We start from the raw sequence: 10,490 nt of genomic DNA on the forward strand, positions 1-10,490 counted from the left end.
TCCTAAATATGTATATTGTCTAAAACAGTCACAGTTAGCCCCTGCTAACTGCAAGAGAGCTGGAACATGTTGGGAAGCATATGGGTATTGGTGACCAGTACATATCTCTCTCCACATACCCTTGAGACCATTCCTCACACTGTGATGATCTCATTCCATCTCATAATCTATAAGATTATTCATAGTAGTTGTTTCTACTAGGGTTGATTTTGTTTTAGGGCCCAGAGCATCCTGGATGGGCATCTATTCAAATACATTTGCACTAGTTTCTATAAATATTGATTACCACACAATTTATATGCATGGATGTTTATGTTTTGTTTCTGTACCTGCTTTTTAGATCTTGGTAACCCTAAAAAATGAAATTTTAGTAATTGCTTATACTTGCTAAAAGTATGGAAAGGCCAGTGTTAATGCCTCAATCTTCAAGGTTCTTATTGGCGAAGCAGACATCTCACCTGATCTTGTGGCTTAGCTAAGCAAGTTTTCAGTATTACAAACATCCAGGCCGGCAATTCTTTATGCCATGCAGACTTATAGGTTAAATGGTTTCTGATGGAGGGTGCCAAGTTTTGATGTTTGTCAGTCTGGCAGTGATGGATTCAAGACCAGGGAGACTCATTAAAATGGAGCCTTGGTCCTCAATCAGATGTCAGTTTTCCAACATGCATGGCAAAACCCAAGATGTCTTCTGGGCTTGGCTGGATTTCTGATGGATTGGGTTGCCCCAAAGTGGAGCCAAGGTACATTGTTTTCACATGGCACTGGAAACCGTAGATCATTCCAAATGAATGCTGTATGTAGTAATCAGCAACATTTGGGGTAGAATTATTCCCAGGAAAGCTACAGCCAAATTGTGATCAGTTAGGGACATAATCTGATAACGACAGCAGTGACCATGAGGTTGAATGTCTTTATTGTTATGAGCCACATTTTTAAATAAAAGCCCAATTCATTGCACTTCACATTGGCTAACAGGCACATGCAAGAATGCAGTAGCACTATTTATTAGATCTAAATCTTAAATACAGTTCATTCAACAAACAGAAAGTAATCACCTAAATTTTCCCAAAGACTGTTCAAGTATTATTGTTATAGCAGCTGTTCTGGGAACATCTGTGTATCATCCATCTGTTTGTTATCTCGATCTAATTTCGTTTTGTGTTATATTGTTTTACCATTGCTTTAGTGTCTGAAGTGATATCTATAATATTTGGCTTAAAGAACTCTGTGTCTTACTCTAGAGTTGTTAATAAAAAAAGGCGATATTTTCACACCCTTTGATATGCAATTTATTTCCCCCTATTTCTGTTTATCTCATATTGTTTATTTTCCTGTTACTGATGCCAACAGGAATGGTTACTAGGAAGTATAGATAACTTTATTCCACAGATTTAAAGTTGGTGACTTTCAGAAAATATAAAACATAATGCTCCATATTGGAGATGTTATTTCTAAATGAAACAAAAAAGACATAAAATAGTAGGAGTGAGGAGATCAAATGAAAGAATTAATATTGAGCTTCAGGAGGACTTTGTTTTTGTTAAATCTTAGGGTGAGTACTAAATTTTTTTTTCTAAATTTATTTGTTAATTTTAGTCTCTTAAAGAAGGACATACTCAATTAACCAAAATCCAGATTATTACATTTGTCCTACACATCCCATTTTCTAATATCAGTAAAATTAAAAATATAATATTTATTAAATGGAAATTTATAAATGCATTTTCACCTTTCATATTACAGTGATTCAACAAGCCCGGATAAGAAGTATTTGCTCAAAACCTTATTTTACACCCAAAACAGCAGCAAAACAAAGTAAGAGCAAAGGAATTAATTTATGGATGTTCACTAGTATATGCAGAATATCATTGTTTCCATGGTCCAGGATCTCTTTTAGGTCCCTGAAATTTAGAGTTTAAGTAGGATTTGATATAATTTTAGCCTACGTAGCCTACATATTCTGTGCAAGAGTTTCCCTTATACATGAGGTGACAGTTATTATTAATATTATTTCATAAAACAAGACACCAGTTAAGACATAACGTGCCATTGTTTATTTCACATATGTTTGCTTAGTGAGTTCTACAGGAATCTCTCAGTGTAGTATTCAAGGGCTTTTTATTCTGGTCCTTGAGTGAGAACACACAAAGATGAGGAAGAGGATATTATTTTTCTACTTCAAAGAAGTGTGTGAGGTTTGTAATACCATTTGTGAGAGAATGACCTTTTAATGAAATAGCTGTAATCTGTTGTTTAGTTTAATGTTTACCATTTCAGGGCAAAAAATTGGTGAATGTTTTTTCCCTCTTTGGAAATGTATTAGTTACTATGGCAACAATTTCATTGGCAGAAACAGAGTTTTCAAAGACTTACACATATAATATAAACTTAATTTAAGCATTGGATTTGAATTTATACCTTTGTAGTTAGAAATAAAGACAATCATATAGAAACAGTTCCTTACTTGGAGCTGGGGCAATGACCAGTGAGATCACTGCATATTTATAAATCCATGCAACCAAAACAGGGCCTTACCCTGACCGACACAAGGGAATTTGGCTTTAAATTGTGAAAATTTCTTCCTCTCTATTACATCAAATTAAAATTTGGGAGTCCCTTCTAATTTTTTTAACCTGACAGATTTTAATTTTCTGCTCTAAAATTTTAGTCTTTTAACATTTTTTTCCTTTGAGAATCTGTCTGGAATTATAATTTTCTGTCACTGGCAAAGTTTCCCTAACTAGCATAACTGTATCCACCATATTCTTTGTGGCTGGGTTAGACATTCTGCACTGCTGGGCATGGCTGGCCATTCATTAGAGCACTAAACAGTCGTGACTCCCAGATTATGCTCAACACATACATCCTGAAGTGGGTATGGAAAGGAACTAGGAGGACTTTGAAGTGGGATTCCTTCATACATTCAGTGTGTAGCTGAAATTAAGCCAGAAACATTCCAGATGTCAGGAGGTTTCAGTAACCTCTTGTGATTTCCAAGGAAGATGCAGTGAAAACTTCTCTTTTCTCCTGCCCCTCAAGTGGCAGTTGGAGGGTAAAGGGATTGAGAACAGCCAAGTTGGAGGATGTAGTTTAGTGTAAGAGTCAAATGGACTGGCTTCATTGCTTGCCCATTTGCGGCAAATGCTTGATACCACTTGTGCCCCATCCATGACATAGCAGCAGACATGGTATTTTTCCAACAGGGAGCTAGCACCCTGGAGGGAAAAGTAAAAGCTGACCTAAGCTCTCTCAGTATTTCTTCCCAATCTGGCTATCAGGAAAGTCATACCACCTCTGTGGGGCAGAGCAGAGAGACCGCCTGGAGGGCAGTATCCCGAGTCTGGCGGAAGTGGTCTCTAACAGCAGGACCTGCATAGCAAGTGTAGCCTTCCTGGTCTTTGTGATTGCTCATTATGCTCAGCTTTCTTTGTATGTCTCTGTGCTACCAACACAAAGGACTTTGACACTTTCCTTCAGGACTCTATAGTTTGATTCTTATCTGTCACCTTTCCCTCTCCATCTGCCATCCCTGTGGATTTAACCATTTCCTTACCTTACTACTTCTTATTTTCTTCTTGCATGACCAGCCCTTAAAGATTGCTCTCTTTTCACCCTGGACTCCCTCCCCACTCTGACCTACATCGACAGTTACCTTGCCAAGTGCCTGCCCAAGGCACTATCTGCTTTCTCTGCTCATCTTGATTTGGCAAGCACTTCTGGAGAAAGTCACAACCCAAGGCCAATTAGTTGACCTGGAAGAAAAATGACATTAATAATGGAGTGAGTGGTGAGGAAGAGGTTAGTTTCAATTAAACCCTCCATTTGGATCAGTAATTCTTTATTAGTGTCTAATTGATTCTCTTTTAAAAATTCCATCCCACATAGTGATGGCTTCAAAATGTTTTATTTGCAAGAAACCAACTCCTACCCTTCTGTTTCCTTAAAATGACTTTACTTTTTCTACTTTATTGAAAACTTTAAACCCTCTAATTTGGTTATCTCCCAGCTTTTCTCTTCTGCATCTCAGGCTTTCTGCCACATTCTCTTTCCTTTCCTTACAAGAAGTGTAGAAGAAGTGCTCATTTGTGCCTGTCCTTCTGTCCTGCTGCATGTCTTTGGGGAGTCTGGTTCCCTGATGGTTCTCTTCTCTTATGTTTCTCGGAATCACTTTCTGTTCAGTGGTTCTTCCCCTCTGCCTACAAACATGTCCAAATGCATCAATTTTTTAAAAAAATTATTCATTCATTTTAGAGGGAGAGAACGAGAGAGCACGAGTGAGCACATGCATGCGAGTGAGTGGAGGGAGGGGTTGAAGGAGAGAATCCCCAAGCAGCCTCCCTGCTGAGCGGGAGCCCAATGTGAGGCTCCATCTCACCACCCATGAGATCATGGCCTGAGCCAAAACCGAGAGTCAGATGCTTAACAGACTGAGCCACCCAGGTCCCAAACGCCTCTAATTTAAAGTGTTCCCTAGAGCCTCTGTCTTCTCAAGAGATCTTTTCTTGTTCATGGACAAATTTCCCCAAACTATTCTATGCTTGTTGCCTCTACTTTTTATTTTTTATTTTATTTTATTTTTTTAATTTATTTTTTATTGGTGTTCAATTTACTAACATACAGAATAACCCCCAGTGCCCGTCACCCATTCACTCCCACCCCCCGCCCTCCTCCCCTTCCACCACCCCTAGTTCGTTTCCCAGAGTTAGCAGTCTTTACGTTCTGTCTCCCTTTCTGATATTTCCCTCACATTTCTTCCCCCTTCCCTTATTTTCCCTTTCACTATTATTTATATTCCCCAAATGAATGAGAACATATAATGTTTGTCCTTCTCCGACTGGCTTACTTCAGTCAGCATAATACCCTCCAGTTCCATCCACGTTGAAGCAAATGGTGGGCCTCTACTTTTTAACCAGTCATTACATCTCCAACCCCTGAGACGTGGGCTTGGTTTTGGCAACTCCAGGAAACATCTCTGAGGATGGCCTCTTCCTGAGGCCATATTCAGGACTTTCTTATCCTGTCTTCAGCTTTTCACCACATCAACGGCTTGCCTTTTCCTGGGTTTCCACTTTTCCGAATGTTCTTACCATCTCTGTGGGGAGATCTTCCTCTTTTTCTCATTTTCTCTTATTACATACTTCTAATGTTAATCTTATGACTACCGTGGGTTCAGTAATTACCTCTCTGCAGAAGATGCTGGGTTTCAATTCTGAATTCTGAGGCCCATTTTCTAATTCCCTGATGCTCATCTCTAACTGGTAATGTAGTGGTGCCTAAAGGGCCACATGCCTCATCATCCCATTTTGCATTCAAATGCACTCCTTCTGAATTCTGACTTCTATTATTGGCCAGACTTTCCTTCTGGCTCTCAAACTCCTTTTCCTATTCCCATTCTTTCAGTTCCTATTGCTCTACCTTTGCCATGAATCTTGAGACAATGTTCCATTTTTATTCCCACTACAACTGCCCTAGTTCAGGCTTCACTTGTCTATAGTTTAGATTATTAAGTTTCTCTCCTTCAGTGCCGTCAAACTTCAATCTCGCCTACACACACCAGATGAACCCCCCTAAAGCAAAATTCTGTTCATGCTGTAACTTGATGTTCAAATGGAAGTTTCAGCAGCAAGGCACTATACCATAAACAGATTTTCAAAGGCAATCAGAGAATCGGCTTCACATCTCTGAAATTCTCCACCTATAAGGGAGATTTTAATGAGTTCAGAGACTGAGTTTGGGAAATGATTCTGAGAATGAGAGCTGTGCTGTGAGCCCCACCTTCCTGCAATGGGCCAGGATGGGGACATTGTCAAGACTAAAGAACGATGCTTCAGAGAGACCCCTCAGAGTCCCCATGTCTGCTGTATCTGGAGAACACAGCAGGAAGGCACTTGCATCCTGTGCAAAGAAGCTAAAGCGCCCTGTCACAGCAGAATAGAGGGCGGAGGCTGGATGGTACTGCCTCTCTGAGCAGGAGTGTCAGTCTAACATGGTTCCCAAGGGGCTTCTGCCCAAGGTAGCAGTTGTGAGGGTCCGGGTGGGGTCAAGTAAAATGGTTAGAGGTGTATTGCCAGGGATAGAGCTACTGGAGAGGGGGAGACTAGTAAAAGCTGAGGTCTAGCTCCTGACATAGATCTTGTAGGCAGAGGGACCCACAGGAAACTGGAGAAAGTGCTCTGAGAAGAAATCAGCTGTAAGTAGCTGCTAAACCCAGCAATGGCCAGGCTATCTCACAATAGTGCTGGGCAAGGATAGAGTCTTCCACCCACCAAGGTTTTGCACCCCCAGACCCCTCAACCCTGGCAGGAGTAGAGACATCAGCTAGTACTGGGGGCTGCAGTCCATGGAATGGAGAGAACACCCAGTGCGCGCCAACCCCAGGCACCAGGCAGCCCAACTGCAGTTGTGGAGGAGGGCAAGGGGTTGCATCTGCATGAACGTTGAAGGACTGGTTAATTGGCCATTTTGCATCACCGAATTAAAGTTGTATCTGGACAAAATAGGTCTCTTTATTTCTTAAGAGTGGCCAAAAATGTTACGAGACTTGGCAGAGTTTTCTTTCTACAGCAGAAGGGCAGCCCTGCTGAACAAACATAAAGGCACAGTGAGAGACGCAGCACCCTGCCAAAAAGAAAAAAAAAAAAAAAAAAAAAAGACCTGCTTTTATAATGACACACCACAAGTCTTCCTTATGTAGAGAACTGGTTAAGCTCACCTGTTTCCTCAGAGTCTACTGAAATAGAACAGAGCTTGTGTGGTGGTTTCCAGAGCACTCTTTCTTCAGCCTTATCCTTCATTTAGTTCATGCTTTTTCAGCAAAGATTTGAAAGCTACTTTTGCTACTCTCTAACTGAATTTTTGGATAGGTTACATAATCTCCTGAAGCTTTGTTTTCTTGTCAGTAAAGTACTCTATAGGTTTATTGTGAAGATTAAATGAAAAGGTGTATCTAAAACACTCAGCACAATTATGCTCATTATCTATTGCACTGTAACACATTAGCTCGAAATTTAGCAACTTAAAACAATGCACATTTATGATCTCATGGTTTCTGTGAGTCAGAAATCCAGCCACAGCTTAGCCAAGAGCTGAGATCTCTGACAAGTGTGCATCGAGGTGTCAGCCAGAGCTGTAGTCTTCTTAAGACTGTGCAGGACAAGAATGAATGTCCAGGCTCCCTTTTGTGGCTCAGGTCCTTGCCAGTGTTGGCTGGAGTCATGAGGCTCTTCCATGGGACAGCTCCCAGTGTGTTGGCTGACTTCTCCCAGGATGACTAAGGGGAGAGGGAGCAAGATGGAAGCCACAGCATATTTGTAACCTAAGCGTGGAAGAGATATTTCTTCATATTTGTGTGTTTTATTCATTAAAAGTGAGTAATTAGGGATGCCTGGGTGGCTCAGTGGTAGAGCGTCTGCCTTTGGCCCAGGGCGTGATCCTGGAGTCCTAGGATCGAGTCCCACATCAGGCTCCCTGCATAAAGCCTGCTTCTCTCTCTGCCTATATCTTTGCCTCTCTCTGTGTGTCTCTCATGAATAAATAAGTGAAATCTAAAGAAAAGAAAAAAAAAGTTAAAAGAAAAGAAGTGAGTAATTATGTCCTACTAACAAATAAGTGGAAGGATTTGCAATATCCGGAAGTGGGGATCATTGTGGGCCATGCTGGAGACTGCCTATCACACATAGGGTTTGGAAGGGGTGTTATTTCCTCCTTTACATACCCTGTGTCAATACCAGATTCCTATGCAACTTTCTCTTGTCCCTCCATTTAAAGGCACTCTCTTTCCTCTGAGCTCATGTAGCATGTTGTTGCCCAACATGTGTTTTTCTCATCGCTTTTTTTCCTTTATTGATTACATAATGGCATTCTGCTTTGTAGGAGGAAACATAGATGAGGTATTTTTCCTTCCCTAAGGACTGCCGTGTGTTGCTCAACTCCAAGGCCACGTTGTGTACAGTATGCGTTTAGTTATACGGCAGAGGTGGCTCCTTCCCAAGGAGCTCAGTGGTTAGCAAAGAGTGGTAGATTTGAAAATTAAGACCTATAAGAGCACAGTGCAAGAAAGAGAAAAACTACCTGTGTATGGTGAAGCAGAGGATGACTTCATGGCAGAGAGGATGCATTTATTCGGTGGGCTGGTAAAGAGAGAGAAGATTTGCTAGTCAGAGAAGGAAGCAAAAACATTTTAGACCTCCCGGTGATGAGTGAGAATGGAGATGAGCCATCTCCAATCTCTTTCCTGTTCTCCCTGTGTATGACAGTGGTTGGCACACTGCAGCTCATGGGCCACCTCTGACTTGATGCCGCTTGATACCTGTATATAAATAAAGTTTTATTTGAACACAACCACAGTCATTCATTTATGTATTTCCTATAGCTGCTTTCATGCTACAACGACAGAATTGAGTAAATGTGACAGATTCTTTCAGGCTCACAAAGTCTAAAATATTTTCTCTCTGCCCCCTTACAGGAGTTCCCTGACTCCTGCTCTTTGATACGTGCAGGGTACAGAAGTAGATGCTCAGATGTTGGCTACACTAAATGGCTGGATAATCACCATAGGCTATAATTCCTCTGTACATGGCTGCATAAAGAGTCAATCTACAGTCAGTGGCCCTGATGATTCTTTATCAGTGATTCTTGACAAATGTTTTAACTGACACTTATATCCACAATAATGAGAAAGCCTTTTGAAGCAAGAAATAAACAGCAACTGTGCTATTCTCTAGATCTGAGAGGAAATGATGTAATCTTTCTAGTTCAGAATATGTTATTTAAATGTTTTAATGAACTTCTTTTCTTTCAAAAAATAGACCAGCTGAATCAAGGATGGCACATGACAGATGTAACAATAGAACTCTTACAAATAAAGGATAAGTCCAATAATATCATTAAAAAAATAGCCAGGAGAATTTTATAGAATGTGCTCTCCATTGAGGCTGAGGAATATCTTTTTTTAAAACTTATAATTATACAGGAACCTGAAGTATTAACCACAAACTCAGCATCAAGTGACTTAAACAGTTTTTGCAACTGTTCATGTATTATTATTCATAAACATGAAGTAGTAGCACAGGCCCATCAACTTTAATGAAATACAAGAAATTTCAGATATTAACACGAACTGGATAATAGAATCTGTTGAAGCATTTCTTTTTAAAACCTTGGGTGCCTAGTAAATAAGTTGTAGTGTCATAAATATTTGCATTTGTAGTCAGACTAACTGGTGATTAAAATTAAAATTTCAGCTTTTTGTCCAGTCTCTTAAAATGAAACACAGGTATAAAAAAATGAACTGAAATGTTTCAGGAAAACCGAACCTCTGTATCCTATACAGACCTGAATCATACTTCTGTACATTCCATTTGAATTGTAGTGTACGATGACCAGAAATTATTAACCTACTAATACTTAACTGGTTAAGAAGGCAAATAGTACCACAGATACTCTGTAAATTAGTGTTTAATGATGTTTCTGACTGATTTTTGGCCACAAAATCATGTTCACTTCCTTGTGTTCTATGATATATCACTACAATGGTAGTACCTTTGAAATTAGTTTTTAGAAACCCCTCCTTTGCCTCAACCATGGGTCTCTAGATGAAAATAGATTCCGCTGTAGAGATGAGTGCTGATGTTTGATGAAGGATGTAAGGAGGGTAAATAAAACTCCTGAGTTTGAACCAGTTAAAGATTAGGAGAAGATGGAGAGTAAAATATATTTTTATCAATTTTAATGCTAATATTTAAAAAATAAATTGAAGGTTTTAAATAGTTTCGGTTTTACAGAAAAATACAAAGAGAGTGTTGGAGAATTCCTTTATAACCACACATAGCTTCTATTATTAAGATTAGAATGGTACATTTGTTACAATCAATGAACCAATATTGATACATCATTCTTAACTTAAAGTCCTTATTTCATTTATATTTCCTTAGTTCTTACCTTAATATCCATTTTACATTCCAGGATTCCATTTAAAATATATTACATTTAGTTTCTATGTCTTCTTAGAGTTCTGTTGTTTATGACAGTTTCTCAGATTTTATGTAATTTTGATGACCTTGAAAAGGGTAAGAAGTTGTGGCCAGATATTTTGTAGTTTTCCATTGTTAAGATTTGCCTGTTTTTTTAATCTATTAATTTATTTTTTATTGGTGTTCAATTTGCCAACATATAGAATAACACCAGTGCTCACTTCTTCAAGTGCCCACCTCAGTGCCCGTCACCCAGTCACCCGCAGCCCCCGCCCACCTCCCCTTCCACCACCACTAGTTCATTGCCCAGAGTTAGGAGTCTTTCATGTTCTGTCTCCCTTTCTGATATTTCCCACTCATTTTTTCTCCTTTCCCCTCTATTCCCTTTCACTATTTTTTATATTCCCCAAATGAAAAAGACCATATAATGTTTGTCCTTCTCCGATTGACTTATTTCACTCAGCATAATACCCTCCAGTTCCATCCACGTTGAAGCAAATGGTGGGTATTTGTAAT

This window comes from Canis lupus, chromosome 34, assembly GCF_003254725.2.
Source record: "Canis lupus dingo isolate Sandy chromosome 34, ASM325472v2, whole genome shotgun sequence".
Classification (NCBI taxonomy): Eukaryota; Metazoa; Chordata; class Mammalia; order Carnivora; family Canidae; genus Canis; species Canis lupus.